Below are 19,927 nucleotides of genomic sequence, written 5' to 3' on the forward strand. Positions count from 1 at the left end.
TTTCTCTCCCTTTTCCTGTTTTTCATGGATTTCTGCATATTTCTCTGGTGCTGCAATCGCCAGTTCAGCAATAGCTGCACTCTGCACGATTGTGTTCCGGTCAACACCATACTTCCGGAAAGCTTCTGCCATGTTGCTCCCTCTTTTGAAAAACTCCAGGACTGATTTGTACCGCTTTACCACCTGCCATGGATCAGTAACTAAGACAGTAAAAAAAAAAAAAAAAAAAATATTTCGGCAATTGTTATGTTTCTAGTAATCACATTTTAAGAACCCATTCCATTCATGTGTTTAATGGTAAACTACACAACACAGATTACAAAACACAAGTTTTCCATTCCTGGTATATTAAAAAAAACTATTATTTCAATTTGCACAACCTACCCCTTTGACAGAATTTTCTCATTTGCTTGTTTTTTTTCTGTTTTTTCACTCTTTTCTTTGCTTTCTTTCCCTTCTTCTTTCTTTTCTTCTTCTCCCTCGAAGAGTCTGAGCTAGATGACTCTGAGTCAGAAGACTCAGAAGAGTCAGAATCAGTGGAGTCACTTTCTGAATCGATTTTCATTATTTTGGGGATGTCTGCAGGCTTATCTTTAATTCTGTCAGGAATGTTGTTGTCCATTTTGATGGCTTTAATCGGGGAAGAAAAAAAAAAACAGTTAAAAGTCATATTCTGTATGCCTGCATTTGTGACTATAGGTTACATGTTAACTTCACTCCAAATGACAAAAAAAAGTCCATATCAACATCACCACTGCCTGTTACATCTACCTTAGTTCAGTTTAATACGTGGGTTTACCAGATTTACCACATTTTATGTATTTAAAGAGAGATTTTAATACTAAAACAACACAAAACTTTCACAAAAACTTTACCTTCTGACAGCTGTTGTCTAAGGAAATCTCGATCTTTTGTTAAATCTTCTATTTTCTCCTGCAGATACTGACATTTCACCTTCCATGTGTCAGTCTCTGCCTTGGCTTTAGCCAAAGCTATAGACACAGTGGGCACTGCTTCAGTGGGTTTATCTATAAAGAAAAAAATAATGAATAATAAATAATAATAATAGGCTATTTAACAACAAAATCATCCTGATTATGTTAACGTTACACACACAGAGGGAGGGAGAGGGGGTTGGAGGGACTCTAATGGTTTACTTAGTAAGTAAAAATCGTTTAGTTTTCTCAGTTATTTCTACTATTCAAGCCTGGATCAACCGTTTTCTTGATGGTTTCATTTGTAAAACTTAAATAGTAGCTATCTAAAGTTAGCTAGTTGATAAACGTGCATCATTTACCGGATTTTTCTGTGCGTTCATCCCGAGACAGTTTTTTCTTCTGTCTCCCTCTGGTCTGATGGTTTAAATTGTCATCCGTCAGTCCACTTTCCATCATCAAACTTGCTTTGGCATTCGACACCTGTTTATCAGTATCCGCTGGATAACCGCTGGCCGCTCTATTTATTTAAATATTTTTTTTTGCCGCAAAGTGCTGAAGGATTGTGGGTATGGTAGTTTTTCTTTAAATGAACTGCAGAAATTAAGCTTCTTTTTAACGAAGCTGAAATAACAATGACTGATGGCTTCGATAAAATAACAGCATTTAACAATTTGAAAGTGAATAATACGTTTGTCTTGTTTTGATTTAAAATTGTATTGCTAAAAATCTCTCGGGATTTGTACTTCCGGAAGGAACGCTACTTCCTGATGAAAAGCCGAAAAGCCCGCTCAACTCCCTCGCAAATTAACAGATGCAACGGCGAACATCACGTACAATCCAGTGACACATCATGTAAGATTTGATTACAGCTTTTAATTATGTAAATCTAAGAATTGTAAATGATAAATGTTACATAAATGTATGTTTCTTTCTTCAGCTCTAACATGAAAGCCTATATAGCACAACACTATAATTGTTTTTCTGGTATATTTATTCTTTAACTATTTTATTAAATAAATAATTCTATATATTAGAATTATAATATACTGTATATTCATCTTTATTCATGAAATGCAAAAATGCATAAAACCTTACCATAGTTAATCAGATAATATTTACATTGTTTTCAGTCAATGCATTTGTTTTGTGTGTTGAGCAGGCCTATGTCTAAACCATCTGTTGCATGAATACTAAATATTAAGGTATTAATTATTATTATTATTATTTTAAATATACTCTTTTAAATGATTGTTTATGTATTTATAAGGTGACATGGCTCCATCATTAAATCGAAAATTGCTGTCAATGATTGAAGGACGTCAAACAAAGAGGAAGAAATTGAAGTTGATTAAATGGCTCCAGAAAAAAAAAATTGCTTAAAGCTAAAATGAAGTGCAATTTATGCCAACATAAAATGAAGCTGACTCATAAACCCAACAAAGCAGACAACTATGTTTGGTAAGTATTATTATTATTATTAATTTAAAATAATTGTTTGACCAGAGCTTGCTTGATTAAATTATCTTTTTAATAATTCATAATGTTATTGTCCAGACATAGCTGGACAATTTTAAATGTCAGCTATGGTTTTAGGAACAAATTTATTTAAACAAATATGACGCAGAGTCTTACTCACTAGAATCTTTTATAACATGTTTAAAGGTCCTGTACACGAAACAGACATAAGGGAAGGTTCAAGTCAGTGAGGTATGGATCACTTTTTGCCAAGTCAAAGTGTAATTTATTCTCATGGATGAAGTTCATATATCGGTATGTTTAAAACATTTTAATTGAAGTTTTAGTCTAATTTTGAAAGTAGTTGAACAGAAATATGAACACTAAAGTTTTTCACTAAATTTTTTTTTTAACAAAGGTTTGCTCAAGGCCTTCAGTTGAGACAAATCGACATGATTGAAGATGGCATTGCTGGAAGCTCACGTACACTCAGCAGCATGGCCAAAAAAGTTCGAGCTATTTGTAAAGAATCCATGAAGTTGTATGCCAGAAGGAAGGGCCAAATGATAGGACAACCCAGGGAGTTTGTTATGATTGATGAGAGCAACTTCCGTCACAAGCGAAAGGTAATTTAAATATTCCCATAAAATGTATCTTTATTTTAGATTAATAACCTTAGTTATGTTAATGAAATTGTGTTTTACATTATGTACTTTGTACATTTGGCAACATTTGCAATTTGGCTAAACAAAAAATACCCAGTTTGGTAACACTTTACTTGAAGGGGTGTGCATAAGACTGACATGACACCATCATAATCATGACATGACAGATGTCATAAATGTGAAGGAGGTCTTATGCATGTTTATGACAACTGTCATTAAGTGTCATTCGCTCAATTATGACATTTCTAATGCAAATATGACATTGTTTGAGATGTCTTTGTTATGACAACTTGACATAAACAAATACATCATAACCTGTCAGTGTCTTTGTCATTACAACTTGACATTACCAAGACAACATAAATTGTCATAAATATGTCATAAACATGACATAGCAGATTAACTATCAAACTTAAAGGAATAGTTTGCCAAAAAATGAAAATTCTGTCATCATTTACTCACCCTCAAGTTGTTTCAAACCTGTATGATTTTTTTTTTTTTTCTGCTGAACACAAAAGAAGATATTTTGAAAAATGTCGGTAACCAAACAGTTGATGGACCCCATTGACTTCCATAGTAGGAAAAAAAAATACTATGGAAGTCACTGGGGTCCATCAACTGTTTGGTTACCGACATTTTTCAAAATATCTTCTTTTGTGTTCAGCAGAAAAAAGAAACTCATACAGGTTTGAAACAACTAGAGGGTGAGTAAATGAGAACAGAATTTTCATTTTTGGGCGAACTATCCCTTTAAGAAACCACTAGCTTTATGGGTTAACATTACATTAAACTGTCATGTGATTGGTTTTGACATTGGCTGTCATGAGGCCATTATAACTGTGTCATGAATGTTTTTCTTGACCTCAACTACAGTGGTACAAATTTAATTTGTCATTAAAATGTTATAATGGCTTCATGACAGCCAATGTCAAAACCAACCACATGACAGTTTAATGAAATGTTAACCCATAAAGCTAAGTCTTTGATAATGAATCTGCTATGTCATGTTTATGACACATTTATGACAGGTTGTGTTGTCTTAGTAAAGTCAAGTTGTCATAACAAAGACATCTCAAACAATGTAATGTTTGCATTAAAAATGTCATAATTGAGCGAATGACACTTAATGACATTTGTCATAAACATGCATAAAACCAAGCCTGGAAATACCAGACTCTGCTACTTCACTTTGCTTCGTAGACAGAGTCTGGAATGGCATAATAGAGAAGTGTTTTCTCTCTCGCTAGGGGGGGCTTGTCTGAAGTTTAAAATCATTGGTTACCCGTAAGCCAATCAGATACGTTTAGTTATGACGTATGTTATGCGCCTGTACAGCCGCATCGAAGCACAGACATCATGCATCGAACTCAATTCTATGATTGAACCTCCACTGTAAACCTGTTGTTAAACACTCTTCTTGTTCTGGCTACAGTTTGAAAAAGAGTTGAATGTTCTCCATAACAGAGCGAATTGCATCCCGTGTCTCGTTTCCCATTTCCGCGGTCGTTTCGGTTTTCGATTTCTCTAACCTACAATTTAAAACTCGGCGCTTAGCATCTACGTCACGGCTCTCAGCCTGCCCTCTGCTCGTTGATTGGCCCGGCTGTTTTCAGACCGGTGGCAAACAGAAAGCTCTGACGCTGTATCAGACTGAGTACAGAAGCGAAATGAAATTGAGCGGAAGTAGGAAGTCTGACGTAGTCAGGCTACATAAAACCTCCTTCATATTCATGACATGTGTTATGTCATGATTATGATGGTGTCATGTCAGTCTTATGCACACCCCTTCAAGTAAAGTGTTACCAAGAGTTTTAAGTGTTAAGTTCAAAGAGTGTTAGATTGATTGTTAGGCCGATGAGTGTTAGAATGTATAGAAGGATTGCATTGTTTTGAATGATGTATGTCTTGTTTCCACCGAGCGGTACAGTATAGTACAGTACGATTCGTCATGGTAAACCCTGATCCGGCTTGCATTTCCACTGCCAACAGTGGGCCAACCCTTACTTGATTGGCGCGGTGTATGCCTGAAAGAAACGAACAATATAATTCTTGTAAAGTAGAAAACAACACAGAAAATAACAATGGAGTGCATACAGTATAGCAGATCTTGTTCTTGCTTCTCGGCTGTCCTTCTGCTTGTCACAAGAAGAAATGGTATTGTGTTTCAACTGTATTAAAAATGGCTCCTGTTGTGTTATCATTCCTCTTATAGCAGGTGCAAGTGTTGATTATCTGTCAACAAATCAACGTTCTGCTAACTCCACCCTTTAGTACCGGACTACTGTGCTAGGTACCCTAATGAAAGGGTCTCAAAAAAGTGGTACGGTATGGTTCGGTTCAGAATTAGGGTATCATTCACATCTTCTGACAATCGAAACTACAAAAAGTGAGTACCGTACTGAACTGTACTGTGCCGTACGGCTCAGTGGAAATGAGGCATTCTATACATTTGGAAGCTTTGTATTTTTAAATATTGTATAGTTGTATACTTGTATTTCAGTATGGACGTGGAAGGTTCGCAAAGACTTGGCGTAGAAGAAAGTGGGTCTTTGGGATGCTGGGGGTTGCACCAAGAAATAGCAAGCCTATTCTGAAACTCGTTCATCGAAGGTCCCGGAACCATCTTATCCCACATATTGTACGACATGTGCATCCTGGAAGTTCCATACTTAGTGATGAATGGCGTGCTTACAGAGGGGTACTAACCGATCTTGGCTATAACCATTTTCCTGTGAAGCATAATCAGTGTTTTGTAGATCCAATAACAGGCAGCCATACACAAAATCTGGAAAGAGCATGGTTAACTTACAAAGGAAAAATATGGCGTCTTAGAGGAAATAGGACAGAGGACCTACTAAAACAACATCTAAAACTGATAGAGTGGACTTACTGGCTTGGAAATCGGCACAAAAATGGTCCTCTTGGAAGACTGTTGAAGGATATTCATCGAAAATATCACCTTTAAAACACAAAACTGATAACTCCCGAAGCCCATTATTTCTCCAGCCTAACTTGACCATGCTGGCTCACTCCCAGATCATCCATATTTTTACTCTTTTGAAACACCTCTTCCATAGTCCCATTCATTGATACAAACAGTATATATATTTCTATATTTCTTATTTTGTACATTTTGTAATTCTGCTGCAGATGATTTTTCTTGCTTCACACACTACAGTTGTACAAATGAATTTCCAATTGTCTTTTTATTAATTTGTAATATGTATACATTGTTAATTGATACCATTGTTATGTAATGTAGTAAAGGTTTTGAAAATGCAAGTGATGTGTGACTTTCACTCATTTAAGGTCCAGTAAAATCAATAATCACTGCTTTGTATCAAATCTACAAATGTTAGTACATCATGTTACAATAAGGTTCATAAATTCCAATTAATACATGCTTTAATAATGGTAAGTCATGTTTATAATGAGTCTACAAATATTAGTAATCCATAAGTTAATGTTGAAATAGTGAACACTTTACAATAAGGTTCATAAATTCCATCAATAAATGCTTTATTTATGGTAAGTCATGTCAATAAAGAGTCTAAAAATGTTAGTAACACATCAGTTAATGTTGAAATAGTGAACACTTTACAATAAGGTTCATAAATTCCATCAATAAATGCTTTATTTATGGTAAGTCATGTCAATAAAGAGTCTACAAATGTTAGTAACACATCAGTTAATGTTGAAATAGTGTACACTTTACAATAAGGTTCATAAATTCCATCAGTAAATGCTTTATTAATGGTAAGTCATGTCAATAAAGAGTCTACAAATGTTAGTAACACATCAGTTAATGTTCAAATAGTGAACACTTTACAATAAGGTTAATAAATTCCATCAATAAATGCTTTATTAATGGTAAGTCATGTCAATAAAGAGTCTACAAATGTTAGTAACACATCAGTTAATGTTGAAATAGTGAACACTTTACAATAAGGTTCATAAATTCCATCAATAAATGCTTTATTAATGGTAAGTCATGTCAATAAAGAGTCTACAAATGTTAGTAACACATCAGTTAATGTTGAAATAGTGTACACTTTACAATAAGGTTCATAAATTCCATCAGTAAATGCTTTATTAATGGTAAGTCATGTCAATAAAGAGTCTACAAATGTAAGTAACACATCAGTTAATGTTGAAATAGTGAACACTTTACAATAAGGTTCATAAATTCCATCAATAAATGCTTTATTAATGGTAAGTCATGTCAATAAAGAGTCTACAAATGTTAGTAACACATCAGTTAATGTTGAAATAGTGAACACTTTACAATAAGGTTCATAAATTCCATCAATAAATGCTTTATTAATGGTAAGTCATGTCAATAAAGAGTCTACAAATGTTAGTAACACATCAGTTAATGTTGAAATAGTGAACACTTTTCAATAAGGTTCACTCAAGCCATTAATAAATGCTTATTTGAATGCAAGTAATGATAGTAAAGTGCGTATAAACATGAACAACATTTTTCCGCTGTAGAATTATGTTTACCAACAAATCAATGCCTTATTTATGTGAATTAATGCATTAGTAGGCTACATGTGTGAGTTAACGTTAACAAATATTAACTAATGCTGAACAGAGGTGTCATTCATGGTTAGTTCATGTTAACTAATGCATTAACTAATGTTAACTAACCGTGCTGTTAATGTGAATTGATGCATTAGTACATGTGTGAGTTAACGTTAACAAATATTAACTAATGCGGAACAGAGGTGTCATTTATGGTTAGTTCATGTTAACTAATGCATTAACTAATGTTAACTAACCTTGCTGTTAATGTGAATTGATGCATTAGTACATGTGTGAGTTAACGTTAACAAATATTAATTAATGCTGAACAGAGAAGTCATTCATGGTTAGTTCATGTTAACTAATGCATTAACTAATGTTAACTAACCGTGCTGTTAATGTGAATTGATGCATTAGTACATGTGTGAGTTAACGTTAACAAATATTAACTAATGCTGAACAGAGAAGTCATTCATGGTTAGTTCATGTTAACTAATGCATTAACTAATGTTAACTAACCGTGCTGTTAATGTGAATTGATGCATTAGTACATGTGTGAGTTAACGTTAACAAATATTAACTAATGCTGAACAGAGGTGTCATTCATGGTTAGTTCATGTTAACTAATGCATTAACTAATGTTAACTAATGGAACCTTATTGTAAAGTGTTACCGTCATGTACACATGCTGTATACAGGTTCCTTCTTGCAATACTTTTCAGTAATCATGAATACAGAATGCTGCATACAGGCTCACTTACTTAAGATGACAGAATAAGAGTTCATGGGGAGGTTTGCATTATATTGAATGCCTAAGTTCTTTTTTATTTTAATGTTGCGATCTTGTGGAAGTGACGGATGTTTTTGTGTTCCGTGGATGTTAAGGCATGTTTATCTAGGTTGCCAGTGCAGTTTGGTCCAAGCGTTGGATGTCTTTGCTCATCCTCTGAAACGCTGGGACACCTACAATCACACATAGAAAAGGGAAACAAATCTTTCCAAAGAAATAGTTTAAACAAAATATGCCTAATTACCAATAAAACTGTCCCTATTTAATGTTGGCAGGACACTACAGTGTTTATCAGTGGTAAAATGTTCATGTCTTCATCCTCAGACGACAAGCTAGAGCCTAAAAACCCTAGTCCCACCATATCTGGACTCTGAAAAACACTACTGCCATCTATCCCTCATCTCTAGGCAAATTCACATCAATCCACTCATTGTTTCCCTGTGCTCTTAACTGCTGTGTCAGTTACTAAAAGATCCTCTATTGGTCTTTGCCATCTGTATTCTTGTTGCGACACATCAGTTTTTTTAATCTTTACCCATTTGTTGGGCGCTATAACATGGCTCCCTTTTGGAGGTGCCAAAACTTGATTCTTGGCATTGTGTACTGCCAGACTGAGTCTTCCATCAGTTTGGACAAGGCTGTCAGATGTTAGATTTTCAGTGGACATGGGCCGGCCTGTGACATGTTCAAAAGGGCATAGTCCATTTTCCTCGTGGTTTTCCTTAAGGCATTGGTTGTCGTCATGTTTTTTTACATCTTCCATTAACAATGATGATTGTTTCCTGGCCAATTCAATTTTAATCTGTTTACCATGTACAATCAATCAATCAATCACCTTTATTTATATAGTGCTTTAAACAAAATACATTGCGTCAAAGCACTGAACAACATTCATTTGGAAAACAGTGTCTCAATAATGCAAAATGATAGTTAAAGGCTGTTCATCATTGAATTCAGTTATGTCATATGTGTTCAGTTTAAATAGTGTCTGTGCATTTATTTGCAATCAAGTCAATGATATCGCTGTAGATGAAGTGACCCCAACTAAGCAAGCCAGAGGTGACAGCGGCAAGGAACCAAAACTCCATTGGTGACAGAATGGAGAAAAAAACCTTGGGAGAAACCAGGCTCAGTTGGGGGGCCGGTTCTCCTGTGACCAGACGGAACCAGTAGTTCAATTCCAGGCTGCAGCAAAGTCAGATTGTGCAGAAGAATCATCTGCTTCCTGTGGTCTTGTCCTGGTGGTCCTCCGAGACAAGGTCTTTACAGGAGATCTGTATCTGGGGCTCTAGTTGTCCTGGTCTCCGCTGTCTTTCAGGGCAGTAGAGGTCCTTTCTAGGTGCTGATCCACCATCATGTCTGGATACGTACTGGATCCGGGCGACTGCAGTGACCCTCTGATCTGGACACAGATTGGATCTGGTGGCCACGGTGACCTCGGAACAAGAGAGAAACACACAAATATTAGCGTAGATGCCATTCTTCTAATGATGTAGCAAGTACATAGGGTGTTATGTGAAGTGTTTCCGGTTCTGGTTTACTAATTAATGCAGCCTAAAAATCCTTTAACGGATTTGAATATTAAAAGCATATTAGTATGTTATGTGTAAGCCAGGTTAAAGAGATGGGTCTTTAATCTAGATTTAAACTGCAAGAGTGTGTCTGCCTCCCGAACAATGTTAGGTAGGTTATTCCAGAGTTTAGGCGCCAAATAGGAAAAGGATCTGCCGCCCGCAGTTGATTTTGATATTCTAGGTATTATCAAATTGCCTGAGTTTTGAGAACGTAGCGGACGTAGAGAAGTATAATGTAAAAGCAGCTCATTCAAATACTGAGATGCTAAACCATTCAAGGCTTTATAAGTAAGAAGCAATATTTTAAAATCTATACGATGTTTGATAGGGAGCCAGTGCAGCGATGACAGGACCGGGCTAATATGGTCATACTTCCTGGTTCTAGTAAGTACTCTTGCTGCTGCATTTTGGACTGGCTGTAGTTTGTTTACTAAGCGTGCAGAAAAACCACCCAATAAAGCATTACAATAATCTAACCTTGAGGTCATAAATGCATGGATTAACATTTCTGCATTTGACATTGAGAGCATAGGCCGTAATTTAGATATATTTTTGAGATGGAAAAATGCAGTTTTACAAATGCTAGAAACGTGGCTTTCTAAGGAAAGATTGCAATCAAATAGCTCACCTAGGTTCCTAACTGATGACGAAGAATTGACAGAGCAACCATCAAGTCTTAGACAGTGTTCTAGGTTATTACAAGCAGAGTTTTTAGGTCCTATAATTAACACCTCTGTTTTTTCTGAATTTAGCAGTAAGAAATTACTCGTCATACAATTTTTTATATCGGCTATGCATTCCATTAGTTTTTCAAATTGGTGTGTTTCACCGGGCCGAAATATAGAGCTGAGTATCATCAGCATAACAGTGAAAGCTAACACCATGTTTCCTGATGATTTCTCCCAAGGGTAACATATAAAGCGTGAAGAGTAGCGACCCTAGTACTGAGCCTTGAGGTATTCCATACTGCACTTGTGATCGATATGATACATCTTCATTCACTGCTACGAACTGATGGCGGTCAAATAAGTACGATTTAAACCATGCTAATGCACTTCCACTGATGCCAACAAAGTGTTCAAGTCTATGCAAAAGAATGCTGTGGTCAATTGTGTCAAACGCACTACTAAGATCCAATAAAATTAATAGAGAGATACACCCACGATCAGATGTACAACAGTTTGTAAGTCTTGATGAAGTTGTCTTAATGCCGCTGCATGTTCACCTCTCTCCTTTACGGCTTGTTTAGCAGCACTGTCTACTAGGACATCCTCTTTGGCTTCAGTTGTTGAGGTTTCATGGAGTCAGTCAGCTTTTGGATAAGATGTCACTAGCTGGTGCTACAGAGAGAGGTTCTTCAGTTTCCCTGCAGCTCCACAGCATTTAGCAGAGTATGTTTATGTTTGGCTGTCAACTGCTGAAACCTCTTCAACAGGTTGTCATCATCACTTTGATGTCTCAAACTCAGCTTACAATCACAAATCCAGTGTCCTTCCTTGTTGCAATGTCTAAATCTTTCCTGAGTTTTCTCTCTTGAGTGTCTCTGATATTCACTTTTTTCGAATCCCATTGTCCTGTAGTTGTATGACAAGGTTTTGGATTGTAAAACTCTGAGATCGACTTCCTGTGTTCTTTCAATCTTTGCTGACCATTCTACAATCTGCATAAATGTTGTTCCAGTGCTGTCCCAGTCATCATACCTGATTTTAAGAGTTTTAGAAACCTCAGGTTTCAGTCCATTCACAAATGTGGTTTTAAGAGGCATGCTAGTGTCTTCACAGAGTTCTTCAATGTTGTTGTTCAAACCAGCATGTTCCATCCAAGTTTGTCTGAAACGTTCTTCAAACTCTGCAACACTTTCTCCTGTCTTCTGCACACAAGAGGTAATTTTAGCCCAATTAACCTCTGCAGGTTTCAGTTCAAATAAGAAGGTTTGAACCCCTTCCCATCCAGCTTCAATGTTTTCTTGAGATTCACCGGTCCTTCTTTCAACACTTTCTGTAAGTTGTTGTTGGTCATTGTCTCTTAAGTTCACATTAACTATCATCACACTGTCCAGTGGATGTAAATTGTAGATTTTCTGCAAGCGTTGAAGAAATTGCCATACTTTCCGTGGTTGCTTGTACACATCTGCCAATTCTTTTGACCATTTGTCAACTTGCTCTGGAGTAGCTGGCTGGTATGTTCTGTATGGAACATATTTCTTTATTACCTTTTTTACTGTGCGAGTTTGTCGTTCACCATTTTCCTCATATTCCTCTTCATTTTCAGTTTCAACTTCAATTCTTCTGTTCTTAATAATTACAGGAGCAAGTCTAACCTTCAGTTTGTCCTTTGTAATTTCATTATGTGTGTTAATATCTGCATCACTGTTATCAGAGCTGCTTGAAGCTTTTGATTCCAGTCGTTTGGAGAGCAGAGTTAACAACTTGTCATTCTGATGTAACCGTCCTTCTTTACAGTCTGCAATTGTTCAGCCAGTGCTCGAACCTTTGCTTTCTCTGCTTTTTTCTCATGTTGTAATTTGTCAGTTTCACATCTCTGTTGATGCTGTCGAATTTGTTTGAGCAACATTACAGACAAGCCATCTCTGTTGGTGTTTGTCCTTAAGCGCTGCATCTTTCCATAAGCCCTTTTAATGTCCGGCAAAGCCCATAGTCCACTCTCTGAGTACTTGATGCTCTACTTCTGGCAGATGTCATCATGGCACTTCCTCAGTCCCAGCCTTTTGTCCAGATATGCATTCAGATTCTCCAACATCTGATCAATGGTAACATTTGGAGGTTCAGTCCCATGTCTTTCTGTTGTTGGCCTCAATGCATGACTATTGCCATTGTTTTGTGCAGACTCAGCCATGGCGAATACAGGAAAAGTGCCCTAAGATGTGTGAAAAAAAACAAAAGATGTTAAAACTGTTAAAGGTACTTATTCAGATTTAAATTCACAGCAGTCTGTTAGACTGACCATTTTCAGTTACATAGACAAATCATTAGTTTAAAAGCTCAGCTTAGTTTTCAATCTTCCATTTAAAACAAAACATTTACAATCAGGCTAATTTTCCTTGTTTAATGTCTGAATTGAGTTCTAGCTCAGAAGGCTGAATTACTTTTTTAAATTTGTCCCTTAGACAATTTACATTATATTTTTTTCTGTATTTTAATGGAAGGCAAACAAACTTATAGTTTCATGGTTTTATGCCATCATCTTATAACTCGGTTTGAAAATTAATTTCAGTCTACATTAGTGGCTACTGAATTAGCACCCAGTCAAGAATTCCCAATTCTTGCAGCAACATCAGTCCCAATTCTATCTATGACTCCTACAGTCTCTGGAGAAATGGACAATTCCTACAAACAAAAAGCAAACGGACCCAGCCTCTGCTTCTACAATCTCTTTATGAACGGACTAAATTGTTTCCTAAACAATTCCTACAGGAATAAAGAGAAAGGACCAAGCTTATGCTTCTACAATCTCTTGATTACTGGACTAAACTGTTTCTTAAACAATTCCTACAGATACAAGGAGAAAGTACAAAGCCCTTGTTCCTACAGTCTCTTGATTACTGGACTAAATTGTTTCTTAAACAATTCCTACACACATAAAGAGAAATGACCAAACCTCTGCTTCTACAGTCTCTTGATGAACGGACTTAATTGTTTCTTAAACAATTCCTACAGACTCGAGAACAGGATTAAGCCTATAATTACACATCTATGGCTCCTACAGTCTCATGAGAACGGACTAAACCTCTTTCTTGAATGATTATTATAGACTCGAGGACTGGACCAAGCTATAAACACTTTTTCTTTAGCTCCTACAGTCTCAGGAGAATTTACTAAATAATTTAAAAGGTTCCTACAGACTCAAGAGAAAGGCCTAAGCCAAACATTTCTTAAACAGTGCTACACTGGTTATTATGGTTACACTACATACATCAAATGATCTGCTTACTTATGAAAAAAAGTGTTCTTTAAGTTCTTTTAGAGAGCTGATAGTTTCACTCACCAAATTAGAATCTTTGAGACAGGATCAAGTTGATTCAAATAACTTATGTCCACAGAAGCGGTCTGTTGATCTTCAACACAAAAATTGTAGAATCTCCAAAACTCTTTTGTTCACTTCTTGTTGCAATTGGTGAGTTCTCTTCTTGTCAGTCTCTCCTGGCTGGCTCGCCAAATTGTTTGATTTTGCTGTATTTTACTGAGCAGTAGTTTGAGTGGCTCGCCAATGTACTAGATTTCTCTAATACATAAAATAAGTAGAAAGTAAATTTGCCTACAGTTGATTCCAAATACATTCAACCAAAGTTAATTAAAAACAAATAATCTTTCAAAACCATGTCTTCATTTTACAGAACTAGGATATATTGCAATATGTACAGACAGACCAGGTGGAAATGGAGGGGGAGCAGCGCAGAAACTTAAAATACCTGTCGTTTTTGTAATTTTAAGAACTTGAGTTTAAGATGGCCTTTTAAATTTTATAAGCAAGAATGTTGAAGTGCCAGCATACTTAGCTGGCACTTCTTAAATACTTTAAAATTTTTAAAAAGGGGGGGCGCTAGAGAGCAGCACATGGAGTAGGACGCAATTTCACTCAGCTCCGTCTCACTTGAAGAAATAAATAATCTAAAACTTTGTTATTCCTCCTAAATTTGATAGTTTAGCATAATCAACACGCAGATGATGAACAAATCTAAAAAGACTGTCAAAAAGGCTCCGTCCTCGGCGGCAGACACGGCGGAATCCAGCTAGTCCGAAGTTAGCCGATGCGAACACTTGCGGTCAAATTAACTCCATTAATGTGACCACAGACACCGATGTTTCTCAACCTTTGGAGGGCGAAGACGAGCCCTCACCTAGGGCTATTCTTTCGGCCATTAGAAAGTTGGACTGTTCTATGAACACCAGATTTAATGACTTGGAGGCTTCCCTGTCAGGAGTGAAGTGAGCACTAGCAGCCAACACATCCCGTATTGTTGACCTGGAGGAGGCTAGTACTGATTATGAGCGCCGCATCTCTCATTTGGAGCAGCTTTGTTCCAATTTATCACAGGAGAATACATCTCTGAAATCTAAAATCTAAATCTAACGGATTTAGAGGCCAGATCCCGCAGACAAAATATCAAGATTGCAGGTCTCCCCGAGAACGTCGAGAAGGGCAACCCCACACAGTTTGTATCTGGCCTGTTACCTTCGCTACTGGGCGAGGCTAACTTTCCACGTGGTTTAAATGTTGACCGAGCTCACCGCATTGGCCCTGTCGTGAGCAACAAGCCGCGAATTATGGTTGCCAGAATTCATCATGATGCTGTTAAGACTTAAATACTGCGGCTTGCCCGTAACCAAAGCCCGCTTTCTTTTGACGGGGGTCGTATCAGCATCTTTCCGGACTTTCCAGCAGAGGTGTCCTCCCAACGGAAGCAGTTTGACGGAGCACGGGAGAAACTGAGAGCTAAAGGAATAAAATATGGTCTGCTGTACCCTGCCCGACTCATCTTCACTCATGAGAAGACGAAGAAAATATTTTCGTCACCGCAGGAGGCCGAATCATACATTGACAGTCTCTCGTAGTGATGGAACGTGAAGTATACTGTGGTAATGCACATCATGGTAAGACACTATTCCAAGCTGTTGGTGGCCTGCGAAATCTTGGACTCGTTGAACGTGACTTTTTATATATTTAGATATTCCTTGATGGATCTGTCGAGCCATCCTTATATTTTGTCACTAAGGACTTAAAAATAATCAGATCAGTAAAGTTTGAAGATTGAACATATGTGTATGCTTTTGTGTTTGCTTATGTGCATACAGAATATTCATTCATTTATCTATACGCGAAGTTTTTCCCTGACCATTACGAGTGGAGACGGAGCTGTGTATTGTTTTGAAGAACAGTTAGGTTGATGGTTGATTTCGATCTCGTTTTCTTTCTTGCTTGCTTTACCTTTTTCCCCTTCTCTTTGTGTTCCGTTCAGCTGTCCCACATTTAAATGGGGTATTTAGATTTTCTCTGGGGTTCGAGAAGTGAGTTTATTGGGTTAAAAGTATGCCAGTTTATTTTTGTTTTGGAAATGTTTATTTTATTTCTTTCCTGTTTTGTACATCTAACAATACCTATGCATATACTTAATTGTCATTTATTTTACCCTATTTTTTATTGCACGCTGCATTTCGATGACCTCCCTTAAGAAGCATTTGAATATTCTGAGCTGGAATGTGCGTGGTTTAAATGACACTGTTAAAAGATCTAAAGTCTTCGCGCATTTGAATTGTTTGCACGCAGATATATTGTTTCTACAAGAGACTCATATTAAGCATTCCTGTGCTCACAGACTTAGATGTAGATGGATAGGCCAGATGTACCACTCTACTTTCTCCTCGAAGGCCCGTGGAGTGTCTATATTAATACGCAAGAATATTCCTTTTAACCATTTGTCCACTAAACAGGATATCAATGGTCGTTATCTTATTGTGACTGGCACTATTTTAGAGAAACATGTTACATTTGTGAACTTGTACGCTCCTAATTTCGATGACCCACATTTTTTCCAATCTCTTTTTAATATTATACCTGACGTTGACTCCACTCATCTTATTATTGGAGGGGACTTTAATTGCATCCTGGACCCTTTTATGGATAGGCACTCCCCCAGCCCTCCCAAACCTTCTAACTCAGCTACTGTTCTTAATAATCTCATTCATTCTCTGAATATATTTGATATTTGGAGACTTCATCACCCTACAGACAAAGACTATTCTTTTTTCTCCAATGTCCATAACTCGTATACAAGGATTGATTATTTTTTTAACTGATTTCAAATTAACCCCCAAGATCTTATCCTCTAAATATCATAATATTCTAATATCTGATCACTCTCCGGTTTCTATTGCAGTAGACTTTGGAATGGAAACCTCCCCCTATTCTTGCCGTTTAAATCCCACTCTGTTAAATGAGGATAATTTTAAAGAAACTTTTGCTACCCATATTGCTGAATTTCTTACGCTGAATGATAAGGGGGATGTGTCTGATTCAACATTATGGGAAGCTCTTAAGGCTGTCATTAGAGGTCAGGTTATAGCTTTTCAAGCAGAGCGGAAAAGGCAGAAGGGCAAAAGGCTTTCAGAAATAGAGAAAGAACTCCCAGTGCTAGAGGATCAGTTCAAACTCACAGCATCCAATTTAACTTTGGCGAGTATTATGAAGCTCAAATATGAATATAATACACTCTTATCTGAGCAAATTAGGTCCCTTTTATTAAAGATAAAACAGAAACAATTTGAATTAAGTGACAAACCCAATCGCTTGTTAGCTCGTCAACTTCGGGGCATTCAAGCTAGCAGAGCCATAAAAACCATCAAGTTAAAATCCGGGAACTTGACCAGTAAACCAACAGAAATAAATAATGTATTCCGGGAATTCTATCAGGAATTGTATTCCTCTCAAAGTAGTGTTGACTCACTGGATATTACAAATTTCCTTCGCTCCCTCGGACTACCTAAATTAAGTGAGGATGCTAAAGAAAACTTAAATTCAGACATTACATTGGAAGAAGTCTCTACAGCAATTAGAAGTTTTCCCAATGGTAAAGCAGCTGGCCCAGATGGTTTCTGTATAGAATTTTATAAAGCTTTTTCTAATCAAATTGGCCCCTTGATGTTGAGGATGTTTAAAAATTCCATTGAAAACAAAAAATTACCAGAAACACTTTACTCAGCAAACATTGCATTGATCTTAAAGAAGGATAAAGATAGTACAGACCCTTCCTCTTATAGACCCATTTCCCTTCTCTGTAATGATCTTAAAATATTCACTAAAATCCTGGCAAATCGGTTAAGTAAATGTATAAGTTCAATAATACATGAAGACCAAACAGGCTTTATCCCCGGGAGATTTTCTTTTCATAATGTACGTAGACTCATGAACATTGTGTATAAAAGTAAAGGAAAACATGATAAAAAAGCCATTCTAGCCCTGGATGCTTATAAAGCATTTGACAGCGTGGAATGGTCCTACTTAATAAGCACCATTGAGGAATTTGGACTGGGACAAAATTTTTCTTTGTGGGTGGAGATGCTGTACCTTTGCCCTTCTGCCTCTGTTCTCACAAACAACAACAGATCATGCCCTTTCCCCCTTCATCGTGGTACCCGTCAGGGCTGCCCACTGAGCCCTTTACTTTTTGCTATCGCGATGGAACCTTTAGCAATAAGTATAAGAAATCATCTGCATATATCCCCTGTCACGATGGGGGGTATAAAACATCAGATTTCATTATATGCGGACGATGTACTTCTTTTTCTTTCTGAGCCAGAGAGATCTCTACCTTTCTTGTTTGACCTGATCAGGAAGTTTGGTACCCTTTCTGGATACACTGTTAACTGGCAGAAAAGTGAGTTTATGCCATTATATGATACTATGGATCCAGTTTATGCTAATAATCTTCCCTTTAGATCTGTAAGCAAATTAAAATATCTTGTTATCACTGTCCCTAGGCACTTCAAAAGTTTATATGAAACAAATCACAAGGTTATGATAGACAATTTGAAGAGTGATGTGGAGACCTGGCGAGTACTTCCTTTAACAATGATTGGTCGTGTCAACGCAATCAAAATGGTTACCTTACCCAGGTTTCTCTATTTGTTTCAGAATGTCCCAATTTTGGCGTAGTGCATATCCCGAGACATTGAATTCCACTATTCCTGCATGGCTCGTTATTGAGCGGGATATTCAGGATTCCTCCCTTCCAGCTTTACTGTTTGCAGAAAATATACCTATCAGAACATTTAAAAAATGTAACCCCATTGTAGTAAACTCTCTTAAGATTTGGTATAAGATTAGAAAGGTCTTCAAACTTCCTCAAACGTGTTCTCTTACCCCAATAGCCTATAACCATGCATTACCTCCTTCGCAGATAGACAAAACTTTTTTATCATGGAGAGAAAACGGAATTGTATCCATAGGTGGTTTATACATTAACAATGTATTTGCTTCTTTTGACCAGCTTAGACAAAAGTTTGGACTACCCCCTTCTCATTTTTTCAGGTATTTACAAGTACGAAACTATGTTAAAAGTAATATACCTCATTTTGAAACCTATAAACCCCCTGAACATCTTTACTATTGTATGACCTCTGAACTTAACATGAAAGGTCTTGTTTCTAATTTTGTTGAATGCTTAAATGACTCCAGAGTTCCTCCTACAAAACATTTAAAGATGTCCTGGGAAAAAGATTTGGGTATAGATATTTCAGAAGACTGATGCCCTCCGGGGTATTAAGTCTTGCTCCATCAGTTCTAATTTTCAACTACAAAGCTGTGCATAGATTGCACTATTCTCGTACAAAGTTACATTCTATATATCCCTCTGTCTCACCTTTGTGTATTAAATGTAAGTCCAATGAGGGCACACTGGCTCACTTATTCTGGTTCTGCCCAAAAATATGTAAATTCTGGTCTGAGGTCTTCTGTTTTTATTCAAAGGTACTTAAGAAGGATTTTCCTCATGATCCTCTTGTTGCAATATTAGGCTGGGCCCCTTCTTTAGAGACCTTTAGTCTTAATCAAATCCAGTCGATACAATATGGGATGACAATAGCGAAGAAGGCAATTTTGTTGATGTGGAATAAAGAGTCTGGACCTAAATTTGAGATGTGGCTGGCAGAGTTTAACAGAGTGCTACATATGGAAAAGATCAGATATGAAATTGCTGATAAACCGAACAAATTCTTACAGATCTGGAAGTCCTTTATGGAATTTCTGGAAGGGGATGATTGAATTTAACATTTTGGACTTGAGCTCTAATGGGTGTGGTACTGTAGATCATATAGCGTCTTGCAGGGTGCAATAACTCACTTTTTTCTATAATTGGGTAATCAATGGTATTGGCATTTTATTAAGTATTTGACTTTAATGTATGTGTATGCAGATATTTATAATGTGTATTTGTAGTATGTACGGATATTGTATGTTTCTGTG

At 36.8% G+C, this 19,927-nt stretch overlaps 1 protein-coding gene and 1 long non-coding RNA gene across 7 annotated transcripts in view; both read left to right on the forward strand.

Moving 5' to 3' along the window:
• The window catches only part of LOC127979212 (cytosolic 5'-nucleotidase 3), a 75,581-nt gene that overhangs the window by 21,711 nt on the left and 33,943 nt on the right, over positions 1-19,927 (forward strand). The window lies entirely within an intron of this gene.
• LOC127979242 (uncharacterized) lies at positions 37-6,334 on the forward strand. Of its 2 annotated transcripts, none has more exons than XR_008158758.1 (5): positions 37-1,790; positions 2,206-2,396; positions 2,601-2,708; positions 2,812-3,019; positions 5,271-6,334. It is a non-coding gene; the product is annotated as an uncharacterized LOC127979242 (long non-coding RNA). The 2 variants fall into 2 exon arrangements; XR_008158757.1 differs by having other exon boundaries at positions 5,559-6,334.

This window comes from Carassius gibelio, chromosome B19 (assembly GCF_023724105.1).
Source record: "Carassius gibelio isolate Cgi1373 ecotype wild population from Czech Republic chromosome B19, carGib1.2-hapl.c, whole genome shotgun sequence".
Taxonomy (NCBI): Eukaryota; Metazoa; Chordata; class Actinopteri; order Cypriniformes; family Cyprinidae; genus Carassius; species Carassius gibelio.